This window comes from Vulpes vulpes, chromosome 8, assembly GCF_048418805.1.
Source record: "Vulpes vulpes isolate BD-2025 chromosome 8, VulVul3, whole genome shotgun sequence".
In the NCBI taxonomy this organism is placed as follows: Eukaryota; Metazoa; Chordata; class Mammalia; order Carnivora; family Canidae; genus Vulpes; species Vulpes vulpes.
In genome coordinates this window covers 25,892,988-25,908,242 of record NC_132787.1, presented here as the reverse complement: position 1 = coordinate 25,908,242, position 15,255 = coordinate 25,892,988, and the positions used below count along the sequence as shown (strand labels likewise).

The 15,255-nt window shown below is 34.9% G+C and overlaps 2 protein-coding genes across 8 annotated transcripts in view; one reads left to right on the top strand and one right to left on the bottom strand.

Moving 5' to 3' along the window:
- Window positions 1–15,255, bottom strand: part of SLCO1A2 (solute carrier organic anion transporter family member 1A2) — a 112,517-nt gene that overhangs the window by 65,518 nt on the left and 31,744 nt on the right. For 5 of the 7 annotated variants that reach the window (XM_072765875.1, XM_072765885.1, XM_072765878.1 and 2 more), the window contains 2 exons: window positions 6,310–6,413; window positions 4,271–4,315 (listed from right to left, as the gene is read on the bottom strand). The exons of the other annotated variants lie outside the window; for them this stretch is intronic. The gene's annotated coding sequence lies outside the window, so the exon portion shown is untranslated. The remainder of the gene's footprint in view (window positions 1–4,270; window positions 4,316–6,309; window positions 6,414–15,255) is intronic. 7 annotated transcript variants of the gene reach the window in all.
- IAPP (islet amyloid polypeptide) overlaps window positions 1–15,255 on the top strand; it is a 36,619-nt gene that overhangs the window by 4,499 nt on the left and 16,865 nt on the right. The window contains exons 2-4 of the mRNA XM_025995132.2: window positions 7,654–7,722; window positions 9,198–9,269; window positions 9,372–9,448. The gene's annotated coding sequence lies outside the window, so the exon portion shown is untranslated. The remainder of the gene's footprint in view (window positions 1–7,653; window positions 7,723–9,197; window positions 9,270–9,371; window positions 9,449–15,255) is intronic.

Sequence of the window (15,255 nt, the reverse complement as noted above, 5' to 3'; positions counted from 1 at the left end):
AGGAGAAAGTGGAGCTGATGAAAATCTGATCTTCTCCCGCCCCCCAAATGATGTGAATAAGGCAAGCACAAAAACCATTACTTAATACTAGAGAAAGCTGAATAAAAGTAATTTAAAAAAAATTACTTAGGAAATAGTCACACTGGCTCTCTGCATTTTAAGTTAATAGATTCTTGCCAACTTTGCTGTTTACTTGAAACTGCATGTGATTGACATCAGTATCCCAAGCAGTCAAAATATTATCTCAAGTTAGCCAACCAATTTTTTAAGCAGTTCCCCTAATGATGTCATTTAGGATAGATAGACATGTTAAAAACATAACTTGAAATACTTCAAAGTTCATATAAATCATCTTAATTGTTTACAAGTTAACTATCTTTCACAAAGGGCTTTGATTAATACAACCTAAAGAAAGAAATATGATGTAAGTTTACTGTAGCTCAAAGACTTCATGTTTTCTCAAGTTTTTCAAAAAAAAGGTCATTAATTATGATTCATCAGTCACTGGCTTATGGAACTAGATAACATTTTACATTCATTACTCACCAAGCCATAATTCTGATTCTGTGGAAATGTGACTGTCTTCGAATTCATCATACAATGGCAAAAGGTTCTTGATTAGCAAAATAGCTAATAGATGTAATTTCCTAAAACACTTTTGTTTAAAACATCATCGGCCCTACCAATATAGAGAAATTTTAATTAAATACTGTTGGTGGCCCATTAACTCTTTCCTTAAGGTTAGCCCAGAATAAATAGTTGTCTACCAATGGGATTTTAAGTAAACTAATTCCAGACTAATCAACCTCGAAAAGTTAAAAATTTCCTATACTTCTTCTTAATAAGGTATTACAGAGTTCCTGTTAAAAATGTACTTCCATGTATAAAAGAGGCTCAGTCAATATGTGTAAATCAGCTAATAGTACATCAGTCACTATCAGATTGCCTTGTGTGCAGTGAAATGCGTGGTCAATAGATATATCTGATCACATATGAAGGTCTGCCACATGTATCCAGTCAGGCTAAAACACCTGTATATACTGTGAGAAACCCAAACACGTGTACACACCCAAGTGATACACATCTGTCATCTTGAAGGTCAAATTATCAATGTCACTTATTTCCCTCCTTAGTCTATATGAAAAATGACAGGCTAAATCAAAGACTAACTTCTATGAGAAAATATTTTTTCAGTCCCTCTTGTTCTTCTCCCTTTCCTTTAACTTTTCAGGTATGACCCTCAGGGATCTCATTTTGTTCCTTTCCAATGTGATACCAGCTAACTAAAGGTATCTTTCTCATTAAAAGGTAACATCCTCTTCCTCCTTACCAGGAAAAAAAATGCATATGTTTGTAAAATAAAGAAGAGAGCCCTCACCTTGAGTATGTCATGCAAGGGAGAAATTTCAATATTGTACATTTCCATTGGCAGAGACACAGGAGAGAATAGCACAAAATTTTGCAATAGCTTTTAAATCACATATGTTAGGTGGCCATTTACATATGCGAATGTATATGTTAGTAATATATATTTTGTTCTATCTACATATAGACCAGTTCTCACATATAAGGTGTGAGTATTGGCTGAAAAAAAAAAAGCAAAGGAATAATATGAGTCAAACTTTCTTTTGCCTGCTGGATAATGTTCTTTAACCCCAATAAAATTACTGTGGAACAGTGAAAACTAGCACTTTCATAACCAAATCGATAGATCTTCAAAAATCAGATAAATCTCATTTACTGAGTGACTATTTGCATGTAGTATTGATGTTAGGGGTTAAGTAAGTATATGTGCTGCCTATCATAAGTATATGTGCTGCCTATCAAAACTACTAAATAAGAGATCCATAAAATTTTAGCATTATAAAAAACCTTGGAGAATATATAATCCAAGTAATATTCTCTTTCCCCTTATCCACTAAAACTGACAGTGTACCCCGTACTTGGCCTCATAGAAGCACAACTTATAGTGGTCCACTTGACCACTCAACTCCAACATCCAGTATGCTACTTTGTACCGTTACATAACAAATAAATTGTACTTAAGGAAGTAGATCAACTTGTGCTCATTTATGCACCACTGACGATGTTTTAAGCAAGTTTTCTTTCAAGTTTCACTTTCAACAATTTCCATTTCGGGTTAGCAAAACAATGACAACTCCTATATATGTTAAAAAAACATTCCTCATCTTTCAAAATAATACAGTCTTGACAGGCTATCTATAGCTGTTTTTTTTTTTTCTTTTCCGTAGTTTGAAACAAGTCTGAACTTGTAATCAGTCATGTTACTAAGAGCTTCCTGCAAGGAGTGAAGCAAATGTTTTACCTTACATAGGTGTATTTACATTGGAAATTACTGCAAACACAAGCTATCTTTTATTAATGGCTTATTGTCATGTGATGAATTTGGCCTCTTTGGTGACCCACCCTCCAATATCATCAAATACTGTATATACTGAATTTGCAAAGATATAATCAAGGCTGTGTGCTCTACTTCACAATGAAAAAGAGACACCCACATTTTCCAGTGCACTTTATCTGGAAACAAGATGAGCTAGCAAGCCATACACATTAAACCACTGTTTAATGAATCACCTATAATCAGCATCTTTATTTCTTGACCTCATTTCTCATCCACTGTGGCTTCCAACCAAACCATTGCACTAAAATCCTTCACCAGTGAACTTAGTCTTGCTAAATTCAACATCTATCTTTTAGTCTTTTTCTTCATCTTTTAACAATATTGAACACTGAAGACCATTCTCTTTTTTAAAAAATTATCTTTCCTTGGCTTCATGACACCACATTCTGTATCACCTCTTACCCCCACCCTATGCACTTTGAATCATTACTGATGACCAGAGGTCAAAGCCAGAACACATTTTATTACTTGAATTAATATTAATTTAATTCAGCATTTGTATTAGTAGTGATACTCTCTTTCATGGATTTCCTTCTTTTGTACTCCTTCTTAGTCTTCTTTGGATGCTCCTCTTCTCCCCACTCCATAAATGCTGGCAATTTTCAAGGCTCTGTTATTATTCTTTCCTTACCTATCTATCTTAACCCTGTGGAGTCTACCCATTCCTATTGTCTCCACTACTATCTATAAAGATACAAACATCAAACTCTTTTAAACAGTTGCCTGTTGAACATCTCAGCTTGGATGTTTTGCAAACATTTCAAATTTATTGGTACCATACTGGACAAATATTGGAGTCCTTCTAGATTCCATTCTCTCCCTCACTTCTGAGTTGCTGAGTCCTGTTGACTCTGCTTTATAAATATCTGCTGAGTCCATCCATTTATCCCTACTCTGTAATGGACATCTGTTGTTTTGACTTTCTAGCACCCTTTCCACTTCTTTCTGTTGCCAGAAGACCTCTGTTGGATTTATTTTTAACTTATTGAAAATATGAGTCTGTCCTTTTCTAGATGGTGAAGCAGTAATAGTTGCATTACAAAAGCAACCCGTGGCCTTGTTTTTAGTCATGTGGAGGAAGCCAGTATGAGAGAATAAGTTTGAAAAGTAGAAAGTATATAAAAAAGACAGGTAATGACAGCAAGGGGGATGACAAAGAAAAGGAGAGGGAATGAGGAAGAGACTGCTGGAATTTTGAGTTTCCTTTGTCCAACCCAGATGAAATTTTTACTTTAATGTTTTGATAATGAGTCAACAAATTCTTCCTTTAGCCCTTGGTTTGGGTTAGATTTGAATCACTTGTAACCAAAGAATTGTAATAGATATGGTAAGCCACTCCAGTCCACAGTCACCTCCTACCAAATCTCCCCATATGCACCCTTGCTCGCTGATAATCCATCGCCAAAATGCAACTAAGTTATCGTTTGAAAATCAAAATTTCTGTCCTTAAAATAGAGTCCTCAATCTTAACATGGCTTCTAAGGCCTTTATGTGATCTGATCTCTTACTACTTCTCACATCACATCTTGAATTATTCTATTGTGATCCATGTACTAGCCATACTATATTTCACTTCAGTTCCTCAAGCATCAATCAGTCTGAAAAGCTCTTACTTCTGTATTTCCCTGCACTTCCTTCCCTTCCCAGCTAGGTCAACTTCTGCTCATCTATAAGTACATTTCAAGGGCCTTGGCCTAAGTTAAAACTCCTTTAGATATGTTCTTCTTTATCACACCTTTAATTGCTACACATTTAACATAGATTTAGAGTGACGTCATTTCATTCATACCTTTAAACCTACTAAACTTTAAGTTCCATCAATGTATGAACCTGATCTGTCTTGCTTACCTCTGAATCATCTCCCCCACTTCCCACCATCACCCAATTCAGTGCCTGCAACAGAAGAAATGCCTATTAGTATTTGATGAATTGAGAATTAATTTTAAAATACAAATGAGCTGCCATTTTTTTATCAAACTGCCATCAAAGGTTTTTTATTATAATACTCAACATTGACAAAGATCTTTCACTCACTGATGATGAAAATATTAATGATATGGTATTGTAATAGTAACTGAGCAGTAGGTATCAATTATTTAAAAATACAGTCCTTAGACACCTGGGTGGCTTAGTCCGTTAAGCATCTGACTTCCGCTCAGGTCATGATCCTAGGGTACTGGGATCTAGCCCCTCATTGGACTCCCTGCTCAGTTGGCAGCCAGCTTCTCCCTCTCCACCTGCTTGTGCTCTCTCTCTGTGAAATAAAAAATAAATAAATAATCTTAAAAAGATAAAATAAAAAAATAAAAATGTAGTCCTTGACCTGACAATTTTACTTCTGAAAAGATTAAGAAGAACGTAATTCTAGGCAAAATAATGTGCCAAGGAAATTTACCACAGCTTTGTTTCAATAAATTATTGTAAATTACGGGAAAAAAAGCCCGAATGTCCAACAACAGGGATTGTTTATTTTCTACATATACACTAGAATAAAATGTGGCTATTTAATGTTACAAGGTTATTACTCACATGGGAAAATATTCCTAACATGTTTTTAAATAACAAGAGGCAGGGGATCCCTGGGTGGCTCAGTGGTTTAGCGCCTGCCTTCTGCCCAGGGTGTCATCCTGGAGTCCCAGGGTCGAGTCTCAGGATCCAGTCCCGCATCGGGCTCCCTGCATGGAGCCTGCTTCTCCCTCTGCTTGTGTCTCTACCTCTCTCTCTGTGTCTCTCATGAATGAATAAACAAAATAAAATATTTAAAAAAATAACAAAAGGCATATTAGAGAATGATATGAATGGTATGATGTCACTTTAAGTCAACACACAGATATATAGAGATTACAAATCAATGTTGGGAGAAAATTCACCAAAATGCTATATTTTATTATCTTTCAAAGGTGAGACTAAGTTGGTTTTACTTTAATATTTTTGCTTATCTGTATTTTCTATATCTCTTTAATGAGCAAATACTGGATGATTTAAAATTTTTCTCATAATTTGCTACCATATATGAAGAGTTTATAATCTTGCAGGCTCTATGCAAAATGCTTCATATGCATTATCATTTAATTATCAAATAATTGCTTCTGTTATTCAGTATTAAAAATGAAGAACTAGAGATTTAGAAATATTAATTTGCTCCAGGTCACACTGGATTCCAATCCAAATTTGTCAACCTCCAAAGCCCTAGCTCTTCTTTTTTTTTTTATTATTTTTTTAAAGATTTTATTTATTTATTTATGAGAGACAGAGAAAGAGAGAGAGAGAGAGAGAGAGGCAGAGACACAGGCAGAGGGAGAAGCAGGCTCCATACCAGGAGCCGGATGTGGGACTCGATCCTGGTTCTGCAGGATCAAGCCCTGGACTGAGGCAGCGCTAAACCGCTGAGCCACCCGGGGTTCCCCTCTTCCTTTTTTTTTTAAATGAAGACTTTATTTATTTATTTATTTATTTATTTATTTATTTATTTATTTAAGAGAACATGTGTGCATGCACAAAAGCTGGAGAAGGAGCTGAGAGCCAGCGAAGGAAGGAGGGAGTGGGAGGAAGAGGGAGAGGAAGAAAATCTCAAGCAGAGTCAGCGCACAGTCCTAGGCTGGGCTGAATTTCATGACCCAAAGATCATGACCTGAGCCAAAACCAAAAGTCACACGCTTAACCAACTGAGCTGCCTGGGTGCCTCTCCAAAGCTCTAACTTTTAATCATTATACTATAATAGCAAGGTACCTTAATGTGTACCAGGCACTCTGCTAAAGAGGTATTTGGTAAATAAGTCAGCAATTAGGTCACCCTTACTTTCAAGCAGCTTACAAGTCAATAAATAAGACATGTAGATGATTACATGGCATGGGAAAACGTGTTTTGAATCATGAGAGGTACAAACCTGGAGGTCACAAAATTCAGGATGTGTTGTGAATAACAAGCACCTCACGTTGTAGTAATTAGTACAGTTTCTCAAAATGTGGCCTTCAGTCCATCAGGGCCCACCTCAAGAGAAAAAAAGATCCCTCTCAATTTGGGAGAATTCAGATTATCTCCATGAGCATCATACATTTATGTCTTGCATTTTTAAAATGCTTTCCAATCCTCCTAAACATTACTAACAATGTAATCTAAAATCTTGAGAATAAGGGAATTGATTAAGGGAATATATGAGGTGCACCAACACCAGGCTGTATTGTATCCCCGAATACCTGAGGTCAGACAAATGCAATGTAAGCCCACCAACATACCCTAGGCCTTTGGGTCTTAGTTTATACTGATTTGAAATTGGCCCTAGGAAGTTTTCTCCTGGGTTTCAAACAAAATCTTGGGACATGTTTGAGGTACAGATTGAAATGGATTCAAAATGCCTCCATTTGCCTATATTCTTATGGAAAATGTTAGGAGTCCTATTGCATCAGCCTCTTGGTTACTACCTTAAAAGTTCTGCTAGGATTTTTTGTTTTGTTTTGTTTTGTCTTGTCTTGCTTTTACTCAATGACACTTTTATTTCTTACTGTGGTAAGAACATTTAATATGAGCCTTACCCTCTTAAATTTCTAAGTACACAATATAGTATTGTTAATTATAAGAACAATATTGTGCAGCAGATCTGTAGAATGTTTTCATCTTATATAACTGAAACTTTATATCAGGTGAACAGCAAATCTCTATTTCCCCCTTCTTTCAGCCTCTGGCAAACACAATTTACTCTGTTTGTATTAGTTTAACTATTTTAGATACCTCATATAAGAGGAAAATCATACAGTATTTGTGACATAGCATAATGTCTTCCGGTTCGTCCACATTGTCATCTATGGAGCTAACAAACTAAAGCTCTTATGGTTTTTACTGGATCAAATCTTTTAGAATTTGTTTAATTGCTACCAACCACCTCTCTTGGTCTTCCCTCCCTTTGCATTTAACAATAGCCTTTAAAAAGGAAGGTATTCTGTTTTATTTAATAGATTGACCAGTTAGAAATGCACTTTACTGAATCACTTTAATGCAGACCTACATCCCCAAAACTGAATTTATCACTGGAAATGCAAAGAGAGGAAAGACTAAAATGGGTAAATAGTAGCAATTAGCTAAGATCCTAAGAGGCTCAAGCTATTAAAAGCTAAGAGGGCTTTAGTTCAATAGCTCCAATTCCATACAGTCAGTAAAATTACAAGTAATCTTACTTTATTTTCCCAGTAACTGGGTCATGACGCTCTTTCTCCACCTTTACCTATTTCAACAGGTCATCTGACTGCAGGAATCTCTATATTGATTGGGTCCTCTCAGTAAGGGTGCTAACAGCTATGTGTAGGTATGTCTGAGAACACCAGTCATCATTTTGAGTTCTTTAAGGCTGCCCACATATAAATACTCCTTTGTGCCTGTCATCTGTTTATAGATAAAATTTGTTACTGTGGGCCTCTGAACTGAAAATATTCATTCAGAATACATAGGTGTTGACTCTTTCCACCCACAGCGAACAGTGTGTTACACCAAATATCATCAATCCATCTGAAACACATTGAAATAAAAATACTCTTTCCCTGTTACTCTACAAATCTGGTTGGTTCATTGGTTAGTTAACCATTTCTATGGGAGTGGGAGATGGAGGGAGTATGAGTGACAATAAGCAAAAGTATCTGTGAGCTTGGCAATTTTGTCACCCAATAAATTATTATTAAAATGAAACCACTAATTTTTAAAGCAATTTTTGGCATAAGTTATTTAAACTTCTTAACAGTGGATATAAAACAGGTAGATTTCAACCTAAATTATATGCTACTCTGAACAGTGTTATAACATAATCATAGAATATCCCTCTTAAATTATTGTAGGACCTGTTTAAATAATCAAATCCTAATCGGAGTTCTTTTGACTATACGCAATGTCAGTTAAAATTCATCTCTGTAATTAGATTCAACAACAGCATTCATAACTAAAAGAAATGAATTTGGAGCCAGTTAATTTCATTGCATATCTATTTAGATTGGAAGTTACTTAGCATTAGATAAAATTGCAGTAAAACTCAAATATAAACAACAGGAAGTAATATTATTTATAAAGTGTTTCTAAATATAAAACAAACAAAAAACGAACGAAGTTTCAAAGAGCTAATGAACTTCTGAACCTCATGGACAGTAATATTGTATAGAGGAAAAAGAAGTTAATTCCAAGACTTAGAACATGGAAGGTTGATAGCCCCTTCCTGTACTTTCTGGATTGTGCTCAGAGAAAACAACAATAGTAACAAAAGTCAAAACTCAATGGCTGTGGTAGGAGATAATGTATGATTGCTCTTATGGGCCTATTGTATTCTTGTTTTCTTCCTTTTCATTTAACTCATATTTGAAAATCTCCTATAGACAATTTGGCTCTTTCTCAGAGGTTTAGCCCAAATCTAGGTTCCATTGCTGTCAGATCTAGTGGAGGATAAAGCACGGGAAAGAAGCTGAGTTATGAGGTGTAGATGTCCCTTTAAGAAACTGACCACTCATTAGAAAGGAGAAGACTAAGCTAAGAGTCATTCTCAGCTGGTCATTTTCTGGCATTTGATAGTGAAAATAGAGGTTCAAATTTCCCAAATTTACCTTCCTTTGAACTCCAATCTCAGTTATAAGAATTAATCTCTTAACCTATGTATAATGTTCCAATTGTGTGGCAATTTTGATGTATGGCACATGGAGGTTAGACTCTTCTTGCCATTCTCTAAAGTGAATTTGAAAAGTTATATTGTCACTCAAAGCATTCAAATGCTCATCTGTAGAATTTATATTTCCTACTTCACAGGGTTGTTTGAACATCAAATGAGATATTATACAAAACGTCCTAAGAAAATGCCGGACATAGAGCTGATTCTGGGTAAGCAAACAGTTATAATGTCTACCTCTCTCCCCTGCATAAGACATTGCCTTCCAGCTCTTTGGGAACCCTATGCCAACAATGATCTTTTCTTTCTCCCAGCTCACCAAACTCCGCTTTCCTGCTGGCTCCTGAAAGATCAACAAGCATTTATTGAATGTGTACTTACTAAGTGCCAGGTATTTTTCACATGTTATCTTAACCTAACGCTAACCTCTCCTGAAGTTATTGGTCTTTCTTTCTTCTTCTCTTTATGATGAAACCTCTTCAAAGAGGCTACAGTAGAAGAATCTGTATAAGGAATACTGTCAGAGGAAATACGGATGTCTAGATATTGTGCTCAAAATTTAGGTGGTGGGCAGCCCTGGTGGTGCAGCAGTTTAGCACAGCCTTCAGCCCCGGGCGAGATCCTGGAGACCTGGGATCCAGTCTCACGTCCGGCTTCCTGCAGGGAGCCTGCTTCTCCCTCTGCCTGTGTCTCTGCCTCTCTTTCTCTCTCTCTCTCTCTCTCTGAATAAATAAATAAATAATAAATAAATAAATAAATAAATAAATAAATAAATAAAATCTTTAGAAAAAGAGAAAAAAAAACAAAATTTAGGTGGCATGTTCGAGTGCCACCTAAATAGACACAAAAGTCTGTTTTCCACATCATCTTCTTAAAAGAATCCTGATTCTCAGTATGTTAAGATCCACTGATCGAAGTCAGTGACATTTTAGGACTGTTACACTATCCCTTCATACCTGCTCTTCTCTGTAATATGTACTGAAGTATTCTAGCTTTTGTCATCAGTAAACTTTTACTTGCCAAATTCTAATTTTTATTTTTAGTCTTCATCTTGTGTAATCTATCAGCATCATATGATGTTCAACCCAAGCTTTTCTTCTTGGAAATTTCTTGTCACTTCACTTCTGAGATTACTTTCGTCTCCCAATAAGTCATGTTTGTGCACTCCCATTTCTTTCTCTTTTCCTACTCATCAATATGAGTCCTAAATTTTGATATTTACCAACATACACTTTCTCTTATTCTTGTTGTACATGCTTTTTATGGATTATATAATTCATGTCCAAAAAAATCCCACATCTCTATATCAGACCTATCCTGATATCCACATTCATATTTCCAGGTGATTAAAAAAAATTTCACAAAAGTCCAGAAGTATACTAAAGTTTTAAGCTTCACTAATAATAAAAGAAATTCAAGTTATTATAAAAGTGTTCCTTTCCTTTACCATATGACTCATGGGTATTTTTTTTCTAAATATACCGTGATGAAAAATTCAAGGATAAACAGATACACTAATGCATTTCCAAAGAAGAGTAGATTGTTACAACCTTCATACAGAGGAATTTGGCTCTGTAGCTCAGAATTTTTTAGAATATGCATATATAGTTCTGTTTCTGTAATATGAAATTATACCAAAGGGCCTTCCCATTAAGACAACTAGAACTTAGATGAATTAAGATATTTTTTTTTGAATTAAGATATTTTTAAGGCATGGTTAAGCTCATAAGAAGAAAAAGAAATCTCAAAGTATTAAGGGGGAAGTAATGAACTAAAATTTGAGAAGACCCACAAATAAGCAGACAGCAAAAGAAGGTTGCCCTGGAAGCAAATACTGACAGAAATCCTAAAACCCTAACGTCCTAACCTTTAGGTTTGTCTCAGGGTTGGAGAGCTACTGTGAATCTCTTATGTTACTCTGGACCCTCCATGGAGCTGAAGTGATCCCAGATATTGGCAAATTCTGATATTGGCAGATGTAACCATAGATATCCTTTCTAAGGGAACATCCCAGAAAGGGCCCCTACAATTCCTACAGATTGAATTTAAGAACTTATGATCTTATAAATACAAATTAAGTCATTGTGAGAGAGTTATCAGAAACAAAATACAGATTCAATGTCTAAGGAAATTCATATGATGAAATTATCAGAAACACAACATTAAGTAAATATATGTGAAGTGATAAAAATTTAAAGATAGCTTATCTTAAAATCAACCAAAAACTATTAAAAATGACCAAGAAGTATTTAAAACAATGTAATCATTGATATTAAAACTCATTGAGTCATATCAGATAGAGATGAAAGAGATAATTCATGAACTGGAGAAGAGATATCAGGAGAACACTCAGAATTAGCAAACATAGATGGCACAAAATAAAGAGACTGCATGATATAATAGAGAAAAGATTCAGGAACCAGACTAACTTTGAATTCCAGCTTGATCACTAATTGGCTCTGTGACCTTGGGCATGTTACTGTCCTCTCTGTACTTCAGTTTTATCATTCGTTAAAAAAATTGGAATTTGTGTAAGGATGAATGCTTAGACCAAAGCTGATAATATTAAGCATATAGAATAAATGTTATTAATTTGACAGAAGTAATCCCAAAATATATATTATATCAAGAAACATGTGGCTTAACTGCCCTGCCAAAAGAAAAAAGAGAAAAAGAAAAAACACAAGTCATGATAGCATCTAACAAGGTAGAATTCAGAGTATTAGAAAAGACATAGAAAGGTAGATTAAAGGTACAAAAGGGGGCAATTCACAGTGAAGATGTAAGTGTTATACATTTTTTTTTCACCCAGTGACAATAAGGTGATTTCATACAGCAGAAAATGCAAGAAGTACAAAGATAAATCAGCAGAAACAGTAATCAGGCTTAATTCTCATCCCAGTGCAAGATGTAACAAGATGAAAAGCATAAGAAAAGATTTAGAAAACTTAAATAACATTTTCAATAAAATAGATGATATGCACATATATTGAACTTTTGTACCTGAAGTGGAAATTACAGCTTTAAAAAAAAAAAGTCCTTATGGAACCTTTATTAAAACTGATCATTTATTAGGTCACAAAGAGAGATTTATCGAAGTCTAAAGTAGAATCACTACAGAAAGCATTGCTTGACCACAAAACAATAAAAGAAAACTCCTCCACTAAGAAAGATTTAAAAACAAACTTGTTGATTTAAAGAAGAGGGTAAAAACAAGCAAAAGTTGCAGAATTTCTAGAAAATGACTGTTACAGGTTGATTGTACTTCCCCTAAATTCACATGTGGAAGTCCTAACAATACCTGAGAATGTAACCATATTTGTAAATAAAGTCATTGCAGATATAATTGGTTAAGATGTGGCCAACTGGAGAAGTTTGGGCCCCTAATCCAATATGTCTGGGGTCTGAAAAAAAAAAGGGGGAAATGGGGCACTGAGACATACACACACACAGAATGCCACATGGAAATGAAGACAGAGATGAGGGTAATGCTAATTCAAACTAGCAAACAACAGAGATTGCCAGGCAACCACCAGAAGCTAGTGGAGAGGCATAGAGCAGCCCTCAAAAGGAAGCAATGCTGCTCACATCTTGATCTCAGACCTCCAGCCTCCAGAACAAAGACCATGCATTCGATTTTTAAGTCACTAAATTGATAGTGCTTTGTCCAAAAGTCTGAAAACTTTACTCCTATTTTCTGCTTAGTTGCCCAAATCTCCAATTAGACCGTATTTATCATTGAACAAATAAGCATTTAAAGGGAGTAAATTAAATTCTCCTTACAGTCTCTTTTAACTCAAAGATTGTTGTCTATTTATTTGTGTGCTTATTTTGTTTTGATTTTAGGGGAACAGTAGGCCTTTCAAAAGCTCCTAATTTGTATGTCTGAAGTAACAGGATCTTAGAAGTCATTGAAAAGGCTTCTACATTATTTTTCAAAATGCTAAAATGGCATAGAAATAACATGTATGTGTTAAGAGCACTTCTTTTTTTAAAAAAAAGATTTTATTTATCTATTCATGACAGACACAGAAAGAGAGGCAGAGACATAGGCAGAGGGAGAAGCAGGATATCCACAGGGAGCCTGATGAGGGACTTGATCCCAGGATACCGGGATCACGACCTGAGCCAAAGGCAAACCATCAACCACTGAACCATCCAGGTGTCCCAGTTAAAATCACTTCTTGAGAAACTTTTAAAATGTAAAGATGCAAACCATTACATACCTGAGTAAGGATATTTCCCTTTTTCCACAAGAGCATACAAATATAGGGACTTAAAATTTTCTGTGCTGCATTTTAAAGGGTGGCAGGAAAGAATGACTAGATGTGGAGTGAAAGCAATGGCAAGTCTGGATTGCTTTCCAGCAAAGTGTTTCTATGATACAAAGAAGTGAAAGTATGTGTTAATTTGTAGCTTTTTGCATAGAAAATAATCTTATTTAAGTCACTACAGTGGAGTGGAATAGAAAATAACATTATTTGAGTGCAAGTGGCACAGATTTAAAAATATTTTTTCCTCTGAAAATGTTTAGAACAATGATACAAAAAAAAAAAGAACAATGATACCACTTTCACATTATGTGTGGCAATTCATTAACAAGATAGCTTTTAATTAATTTATTTATCTTCTTAATTCTGGTATAGTTAACATACATATTAGTTTCAGGTGTACAACATAGTGATTCAACAATTCTATACATTACTCAGCGCTCATCATCATAATTGTACTCTTATTTCCCTTCATCTATTTCACCTTACCCTCACCGACCTCCCTTCTGGTAATAAACAACTTATTCCCTACACTTAAGAGTCTATTTTTCTGTTTGATTTTGGTTTTTCTTTGTTCATTTGTTTTGTTTCTCAAATCCCACATAGGATTGAAATCGTATGGTATTTGTCTTTCTCTGACTTATTTCACTTAACATTATACCCTCTAGATCCATCCATGTTATTGCAAATGGTATAATTTCATTTTCTTAGCTGAGTAATATTCCATTATGTATATATATCTATATATACCACCTCTTCTTTATCCATTCATCTATTTATGGACACTTGAGTTGCTTCCATATTTTGGCTATGTAAATGATGCTGCAATAAATACAGCAGTGCATATATCTTTTTAAATTAGTGTTTTTGCATTCTTTGGGTAAATACCTAGTAGAGCAATTGCTGGATTGTAGAGTAGTTCTATTTAACTTTTTTGAGGAACTTCCATACTATTTTCCAGAGTAGCTGCACCAGTTTGCATTCCCAGCAACAGTACATGGGGATTCCATTTTTTACACATCTTCATCCACACCTGTTGTTTATTCTATTTTTTATTCTAACTATTCTGACACATGTGAGGTGATATCTTATGGTGGTTTTGATTTGCATTTACATGATGATGAATGATGTTGAGCATCTTCTCATGTGTCTGTTGACCATCTGTATATCTTTTTTGGAGAAATGTCTGTTCATGTCTTCTGCCCATTTTTAATCGGATTATTTGGTGATTTTTTTTTTTTGGTATTGATTTGTGTAAGTTCTTTATATATTTGAGAACCAACCTCTTATCAAATATATCATTTGCAAATATCTTTTCCCTATCAGTAGATTGTTTTGTTCGTCTTGTTCATTGTTTCCTTTTCTGTGCAGAAGCTTTTTATTTGGATTTAGTCCCAATAGTTTATTTTTGTCTTGTTTCCTTTGCCTCGGGAAATAATATTTAAAAAAATGCTGCTATTGCCAGTGTCATAGAAATTACTGCCGGTGCTCTTTTCTAGGACTTGTTTGGTTTCAAGTCTCACATTTACCTTTAATCCTTTTTGAGGTTTGTGTGTGTGTGTGTGTGTGTGTGTGTGTGTGTGTGTGTATGGTGTAAGAAAGTGGTCTAGTTTCATTCTTTCACATATTGCTGTCAAGTTTTCCCAGTGCCATTTGTTGAAGAGACTTTTTCCATATTGTATACTCTTGCCTCCTTTGTTAAAGATTAATTGACCATATAAATTCAGATTTATAGGTGGGCTTTCTATTCTATTCTACTGATCTATATATCTTTTTTTTTTGTGCCAGTGTCATACTATTTTGATTACTATAATTTTGTAGTATAGCTTGAAATCTGGATTGTGATGCCTCCAGTTTTTCAAGATTTATTTGGCTATTCGGGGCCTTTTGTGGTTGTATACAGATTTTAGGATTATTCTAGTTCTAT